This window comes from Psittacula echo (genome assembly GCF_963264785.1).
Source record: "Psittacula echo genome assembly, chromosome: 22".
Taxonomy (NCBI): Eukaryota; Metazoa; Chordata; class Aves; order Psittaciformes; family Psittacidae; genus Psittacula; species Psittacula echo.
This window is the reverse complement of record NC_137758.1, coordinates 1,731,678-1,739,765: the sequence shown is the minus strand read 5'-3', so window position 1 is coordinate 1,739,765 and position 8,088 is coordinate 1,731,678. Positions and strand designations below refer to the sequence as shown.

At 52.2% G+C, this 8,088-nt stretch overlaps 1 protein-coding gene across 21 annotated transcripts in view; it reads left to right on the top strand.

The window, feature by feature from the left end:
* The first annotated feature begins 408 nt into the window (after window positions 1-408).
* Window positions 409-8,088, top strand: part of LOC308229056 (ETS domain-containing protein Elk-4-like) — a 52,255-nt gene continuing 44,575 nt past the window's right edge. For 14 of the 21 annotated variants that reach the window (XR_013958346.1, XM_080632834.1, XM_080632843.1 and 11 more), the window contains exons 1-2: window positions 851-1,036; window positions 1,125-1,215. The gene's annotated coding sequence lies outside the window, so the exon portion shown is untranslated. Of the gene's footprint in view, window positions 536-718; window positions 827-850; window positions 1,037-1,124; window positions 1,216-5,105; window positions 7,513-8,088 lie in introns of those variants that run through there. The other 7 variants (XM_080632844.1, XM_080632850.1, XM_080632845.1 and 4 more) reach the window with 7 other exon arrangements.

Genomic DNA, 8,088 nt, shown 5'->3' with positions numbered 1-8,088 from the left:
AATGAGGACTTTAGGATGCTGCTGCAGCTATGGGAAGGCTGGGTGAGTATGTTGCAAAACATAGGGCTAAATCATTCAATGGTCTCAACTCGTTTGAGTGTCTGATGAGTGATCAGCTGAGGGACCGGCCCAAGCTTCACTGCAGAACAGCTGCTTTTGTCAGCCACAGTCTTGTCTCATTTCTCCTCTCTGCTCACACACAAAACCAGCTCCTTGTTGATGCAGATGTTTAAGGAAAGCTGCTCTTCCTCAGGGCTCTCATCTCGAGGGCTGTGGATGAATGGGAGCATTCACTTCTCCTGCAGTCACAATTGTGGACAAGTTTGATAACGGGCTGATGGCTGGAGCTGGCTGTATGGGCACACGCACTGTGCCTCTCACACGCACACGTGATTTCATCTCCCATGAAGGACGTCCAGGGGCAGGTCACAAGCTTCCCAGAGCTCGGCAGCTCATTTGCATACAACGAGCAATTACCAGTAATTAACACATTAGTCAAACCCAAAGAGAACAAGAAAAGGACTCATCCTTGCGGGTACTTCTGCAGCAGAAAGGAGGGAGGACGGAAAGGCAAAGGCTGGGTTAAAGAGCCCGTTATGTGCGCTGAAGGGCTGGGACTGGCGGCGGCGGGACGCGGGGTCCCCTCGGCTCCAGCCCCGCTCTCGCCGCTCGAGGGGGGGGCCAGAGGGGCTGCCCCGCGGCGGGGGGGCGGCAGGGCCAGCGCATGCTCCCTGCCGGGCCCGAACCTGCCCATTTAACCGGCGGCGGAGGCGCGGGCGCCGCAGCGGGGCCGGGCGCTGGGAGAGCCCCGGCAGCCGCCGCCGAGGTAGGGCTGGGGCCGCGGCGGGAGCCCGGGCGGGGATGCGGCTGCCGAGGAGCGCGGGGCCGGGGAGGGCGAGCGGGGGGCGCTCAGCGCAGCGCTTGCACTTGCAGCCGGGAACAGAGCGCGGCTCGGCCGGGGCGAGGCGGCTGCAGCGTTCGCCGTGGTCCTGCTGATGCTCTTGCGGAGCCGCCGCGCATCGGGACGCATCTGCAGGTAGGGCTGCGGCTCCTCGGCCTCCCCAGCCCGTGTTAACGAGTTTTGGATGCGGCGTGAGGGCTTCCCCTACTTTTCATTGTTACAGACGCGTCTGCTGTGACCAAGTTCGTTTTCAAGATTGTGGACCAGGAACAGGGTTCAGGCAGCGTGATGTGAGCGTGGACTTGCAGGGACAGGTCAGTGAATCCCTACGGTTGAAGGAAGCCAGTGCTTGGCATCGGGAGGTTTTCACTGCACTTAATTGTGGGCGCCGCTTAGATTTGCCACCAGGTTAATGTGTCTCTCCCCTTCGGCTATAGCAGGAGCCTGTTGTCTTAAAAGTGGTACCTGAGAGTTATAACGTGGGCGTTCTGTAGGTTACTGACTGTGTCATCACTGGAGACTGTGGTGGGCAAATGCCTCAGTTGTTTATGATAAACATAAACGGAGAGGTTAATTTGTCATCCCCCAGATGACGGCTTTAGGAGGCAGAGAAGAGCGCTAGAATAAACGAATACGGGTGATGGCCAGGCTTGGCAAGGCGCTTGATTTTCATGCTGGTGTTTTAAAGGAAGCTGAAAGTTGGAGGGGAAACGTGTCAGGAACAGTTTTCTTGGTCTTCATCTTGATCTGTCAGGCTCATGAGCAATGCAGAGCAAGTGGCCAGGCTTAAACCGTGTCCCCTCCTGACACTGGTCTGATTCTGGATGTGAGTTCAAGAGCACAGCGTCTGCACGTGTAACATGAGAGTAACTGGAAATGTATAGAAACAGAGCATGAGGAAGGACTTCAAAAGCACCCAAATGACCTGGGCTTGAATTCATGCAGCCACTCCTGAAAAACATGCGCCAGCCTTTAAACACTTTCTGTTATTCACCCCACCAGCAATTTTCTTTCCCTTTTTAATGTGTGATTCTACCTGGGCTTTCTTCCCTCATCCGTAGCTACTACCACCCTTCCACTCAGTGGGGAGTGGTGGTGGAGCCAGGAATTGCCAGCCCCGTGCTGGGATTCCTGGCAGTGCCTTAAACTCTGGAACTTATTCCTCCAAAACCCCGTGGAAGCTTGTGGTTGTGGGATTTGAAAAGAGGCTTAGAAATCGGATATGGATAACTAGAAAGTCCAGAGTTAATAGCCAAGTAAATGAGAGCTTTACAAGGGATGTAAATCTCTGTATTTCAGGGCCATAAACCAATCTTGGGATTCAGTAGGAAATTTAGGTGGAATGTAGGTGGAATTTTCCTGTGCTGTCTGCTGGTGGGTATCTGCCCCTGCAGCTTCTTACATGTGTAGCCTGTGCAGTGTCATCTGTGGATGTCTTGTTCTCTTGAAGAGGTTCCAGTTGAAGCACCTGAACCTCAGGGTGTTTCCCAACACTGAGCTGCTGCCAGAAGGCCCAGGCCACGTGGCTTTGGGTAGAAGCTGCCTGGAGGTAACAGTAACATTATCTGTGAGCATCTTGCAGGCTCCGAGATGATCATCACTGTAATATAATAGATCGCACAGAGTCCTCGGGACAAACTCCACAGGCAGCGTTTTTGGGAAGTCAACTTTTTAATGCTTCATCCATAGCGTGAGATGCTGAAATCACTGGGCTGCTCTGAAAAGCATCAAATCCATTGCATGATGAACTGACAGGGCAAAACCTGCAACCTCTAAACAAGGTTTATGCCACTTGTGTCACAGTGGGATTGCAGAGCTTTCAGATGAGCTATAAGCAGTGTGAGTAACCTCTGTTTGTGTTTATCCTTCACCTTTCTCTATGCTGGAGCCCTTCATCCAAGGAGTGTCTTGTTTTGGCGGTTGACTGTTTTGGGTTTTCTTTAATGTGATTGTTGTTATGGCCTTATCTTGGCTAAGGCAACATCAAGGGAAAAAACTTGACCCATAGGGTGAAAGTTGTGGAGTTTGTGATGGATTCAAGGCTATAAAAGAGCAGAAGTAAAGGGTTGCAGAGAGCACTGCAGGTAATGGTGGGGGGACCAGGTAACAGTAGCTGTAGAGCCTTGTACCTCAATAGAAGTAGGCAGTAGAGGGTACACAGAGGGACATGTAGAAACCAAAGAGCCTTGAACACTGCCAGGGATGGGGCAGCCACAGCTTCTCTGGGCACCCTGTGCCAGCGCCTCAGCATGCTCACAGGGAAAAGCTTCTTCCTTATCTCCAGCCTGAACTTCCCCTGTTTTAGTTTGAACCCATGAGAAGCTTGTGAGCTACTGTCAACTATTTTTGATGTTGACTTGGTTTCTGAATGCTTCTTATCAGACATCACATCCCCATGTGAAAGCAGGAGCCCCCAGGCTCAGCTAAGGCAGGAACAGAGCCACTCATGGAGGGATCCTTGCTCCTACAAAATGGGGGGAAAACGTTAAAGCAGCCTCTGCAAGGCAGCCAAGCAATGTATGTGCTCATAGACTGCCTGTAAGCGTGGAGCTGCACAACATGAAGGCAATCTTGAACTCAGCACAAACCAAAGGCTAGGAAGAGAGCACAGCACAGGGTTAGCTCTGCATTTCTGTGTCCTGCTGCTTGTATTGTATCTGAGACTGATAGAATCCATGTATCCCTTGAAGTGTGTTCTCTTTCTTGTGCTGCTGTAGGAACCTGAGTGTGATCTTGTATGGCAGAGCTGTAGAAGCTGCTGATGTGGCCACCAACCCTGCTCTTGAGTTGCTTGTTCAGAAAACAGCCCAGTGGAGCCACACAGTCACCATTTCATTATGATGATGTGTACACACACTGTTCCTTGGAGGTCCTCAAGCTGGGGCCCTTCCTCCTTGTTTTCATACCCTAAAATGTCAGTTCCTCTTGCAGTTCCCAAATATTAGTTTAAGGTTTTGCCAGCCTGCAGAAGAGGAGAAACAGAGCCCCGGGAATATTGTCTGGTAAAATAAGAACTGGGATGAAGGAATGTGGCCCCAATGGCTTCTTTGTCTCAGTGCTGGAGGGTGGCTGGAACACTCACAGCAACAAGCAGGTGCTTGATTTGGGGCTCTCAGTTGCTTTTCTTTTACTGTACGTGCTGCTAGTCCAGATCTGGAGGACCTGGCCCTGTCTTACAGCCAGAGAAGCCTTGTTTGGGTAACATGAACTCACAGATGAAGTCTCCTAGATGCCATCTTGGGAATACTCAGAAGGTGCAAGGATGGTCCCTGGCAAAATAAGGAGGTTTGTTTGACAAAAAGACACATAACCACTGTGGGCACTCCTTGGGGTTGTGAGGGCTGGGGTTCTTCAATCAAGGGAGCAGGGATTTTCCCACCTCCATGTTGTTGGAAGCTGGAGCTCTCGGGGGTGGTTTGTCTCCAGGAGCTGGGGCTTCAGGAAAAAGGCAAATAAGAATGAGTGCAGTGAGTGAAATCTGTGCGAGCTGTCAGCACTCACAAGATGTTAATGTTCTTGCAGAGCAGGCTAGAGCCAGCTCCAGGAATTGTGTGTACATAGTTGTGGATAACATCTAAATCTTGCTTCAGATTTATGGGTTAGGGCTTCCCGTGAAATGGCGCGTGCAGTGAAATCTGTGGATCAGGCTTTCTGTACCAAACATGAGGAGCAATTCCTGCTGGGATCTGACCTGCAAAGATCAACCCCCAAATCCAACTCTGTCATCTCCCCCCAGTTGCCTGCTTCTGGAAGCGATGGAGCAGAACTGGTCCTTTGGTTAGCTTTGCAGGGGTGTAAGTGTGCTCATTCTGTTCTCTGACCTCTCTGCACAGAGACCAAAAGCCTTTACCTTACTCTGGAACCTGCAGAGGAGTTCTCTGCTGGTACTTTTGTGCCTTTTCCATCAGCAGTGCTCTCTCTGGGAGTGATGAGCAGCATCTGCTGATGATCCAGGATGTTCTGCTGTTCCTGGGGCTTGTATGCCACTTCTGTTGGGATCTTCTATTTGGAGGCAGGGTACCCAAGGCATTTGGTGCTCTACAAGCCCTGAGCTGCTCCTGTTGGTGCTGAGCATCCTCTGTTAGTGCTGTGGTTATCACTGAGCTACACTGGGCTGGCTTCTGGAAAACATTCCCACTGCTTATGGCTGTGCAAAGAGAATGGAGGATTGTTCTGCTCACAGAGGGAGCTTCCTCCTAGGTCTGTGGTGAGAGGCAGCTCCTAAATACAAAGAGATGGAGCACAAAGGAGCAAGGAGATGCCAGTGCCTTCAGTCTGTGTACCAGGTACCGCTGGTGGTGTGACAGGGGAGGGCTTTGTGTGGGCACTGTTGCTGTTGGACTCCAGAGGTGGATTTGGGACTGGCTCTGACAAACGGCTCCTGTGTGTGCGGGGCGGTGGGAGCAGCTGGAGCAGTGCTACAACAAAAGGCTGCTGTGCTACAGCCAAGGCTGACTGAGCAGTGAATGGGCCTGGAGGGGTGGCAGGTCCAGGAGAGTGGCTGGATGTAGTCTGGAGAGGGGTCTGACCGTGAGAAGTGTGGAATTACATAGGGAAGAGCTGGAGGGGGAGGGAAGGAAGGACGGACACTTCTCAGCTATTAAATCTCTTAGCCCGTGGATATTGTTTCAGGGCAAATTCTTGCAACCTCAGTGCTCCAGATCCATTCATCCAGACTGGACAAAGCACTGGAGATGTGCTGTTGGGAGCAGGCCCCAGCAGCCGCAGGGAAGATGATCCAACAGGGCCTCTTTCATCTTGGATCTCTGGGAACACAGATCTGCAGTTGTGCTGCCCCCATTCATCACTGCCTGTGGCCAATGCTGATAGCAGTGCCTGAGCCTTTTGGGCATGGGCAGGGAGTGCTGCTGTGACTGGGGCTGATGCACAGCCAGAATGGCCCAGCACTGTGCTGGGGATAAGCCCTTCTCCAGCTCTGACTGGGCAGAGCCAGCCCTGTGCTGGCCCGAGGTGCCTTGGCTGCTTGCCCAAGGCAGCCTGGAGCATGTTGTGGATGTAGCCAAGGTCTTTCTGCTTCATTTGGAGCTCACTGAACTTTACTCCAGTAAATAGAGGCAAGGGAGAGCTCAGTGTGGAGGGAAATCCTGCCTCTGCTCTGGATCTGAAATGCACAAACTGCCATTTACCCTCTGCTCTCCCAGCAGAGGTTTTCAGTGAGCAGCCTTTGAACTTGAACCCCATGCTTAGGTACTTAAAAACTCATGATTTAGGACAGATCCTTTCCAACATAACTTAGGTTCCTGTTCATAAGGAGGGACAGTGGCTGCATCCCCCTCTTGGAGAAAAGGAAGCTTTGAGCCTTGGCTGTTGAACAGTGGCAAACTCTCCCCCCTGGATACTGGATGCTGCTGTGGGGTTTGTGAGAGTGGCTGCAGCTTAATGTAAAGTCCTGGCATGTTCAGGGCCTGTAACACGTGAAACTGGTAGAATGGGGAGAGGAAAAGGCTTTAAGTTTCCCATAAAGACCTTCCAATGAAACTTATCTATTTGAAACACTAAAATCTGATTGCTCCTTATCTTTGCAATTACCCAGAAAATGTCAGGCAGAAGGAAGATCATAGAATCTCCTGTTTTCAGAGCCAGCCTCATGACTGGTCTGGCACGATAAGGAGAAGACTCTTAGCTCCAGCAGTGATCTGAGGGCCCTCATGAGCACAGGGAAGTCACTTGCTGCAGGCAGGAGTCGGAGCTTGTGCAGGTTTTGCTACCGTGGGCACAAAAAGCTGTTGTTGTGACAAGTTCTCAGGACTCTGATACGTGGTCTTTGACCTTAAAGCACCCAGAGGAACCCTGTTATGCCGATGCACATGTGCTCCTCACCCGTCCCTTGGCAGAAGGTGCTGGTGTGACAGGCAGATGCCTCACTGGCAGTCTCTCACATTGGCATAGAGCCCCGTGCTGGCTGCGGGAGGTGGAACAGGAGTCCAAAGCGCTGTGAGTTTTCCTTTATTCCCTTCCCCTCCCAACACTTCCACCATGGGTAGTGCCTGTCCCACATCCATCCCTGCTCTGATGGGAGTACTTGAAGGATCTCTTCCCAGAGCATGCCAGCCATGCCCAGGAGGGCTGTGGGCTCCTGCACTCAGGCTCTGCTGTGAGTGGTGGGGTTCTGTCCTCACGCCTGTCTTGGAGCTGTTCCTCACGCCGCAAAGGGTCTTTGTTTGTCTCTGTCAAAGCCATGACCTCATTTGAGAGACAGAAAACAGAGCAGGAGAAACCCCCCAACCTGCCACTGGAGGTCAGAGGGCTCGCTCAGAGAGATGTCAGCATCAGACTGCGCCGGCAGGGACACAAATAACTGGGCTTGCAGACCAGAAAATGACCATGAAGAAATGGCCTAACTACCATGGGATTACAAAAGAGCTCATTACTCCTGTGTGCGTCCCGGATCCAAAGTACAGCCTTTGAGGAAGAGCACGAGGTCACGCTCCTAAAACTTGAAGCCGCAGGGACTGTCTAAGTCTGTGCCTGCTGCTGTCTGGGAAAGGGCTTTTCTAACCTGGTTCCATGACTGCCACGCGTGGGGTTTTGGTTTCTCCCTCTTTCCTCTGCAGAGACCTTGGCAAACACGACTTCTGCCAAAAAGAGAGGTGAGATTTAGTGTTAGGAGTCAGCAGCTCCTCCTGTGCTGTGTTAGAGCCCTCACTCCTACTTTTATAACCATCCCAACTGATGCTGATCCTGAGACTCAGCTGGCCCCATGACTGCCACAGCTTCCCAAATAAACCAGGAATGAGGAAGCTCCATCGTGGGGTAGAAGTCCTGGAGCTGCCTTGGAGCTGCAGCGTGCTGGAGGAGGAGAAGCCCAAGCATGGCCTTAGCTTGCTGAGGAGTCAGATGTCCCGTTACACAGCAGTAGTGTGTGGGAAACAAGAAGGTCCAGTTTCACTTCCCATTTTCCCAGTCCTGTGAATAGTGAAGCAGCTCCCGTCTCTTCTACCAAATGGGGAAATCGTTTTCCTTCTACTCAGCTCTAGGGATTTAAAACTCAGCGTTTGTGTCACTGTTGAGAGCTCAGCTCTTCCCTGTGAGGGTGCTGAGGCGCTGGCACAGGGTGCCCAGAGAAGCTGTGGCTGCCCCATCCCTGGCAGTGTTCAAGGCCAGGTTGGACACAGGGGCTTGGAGCAAGCTGCCCCAGTGGAAGGGGTCCCTGCCCGTGGCAGGGG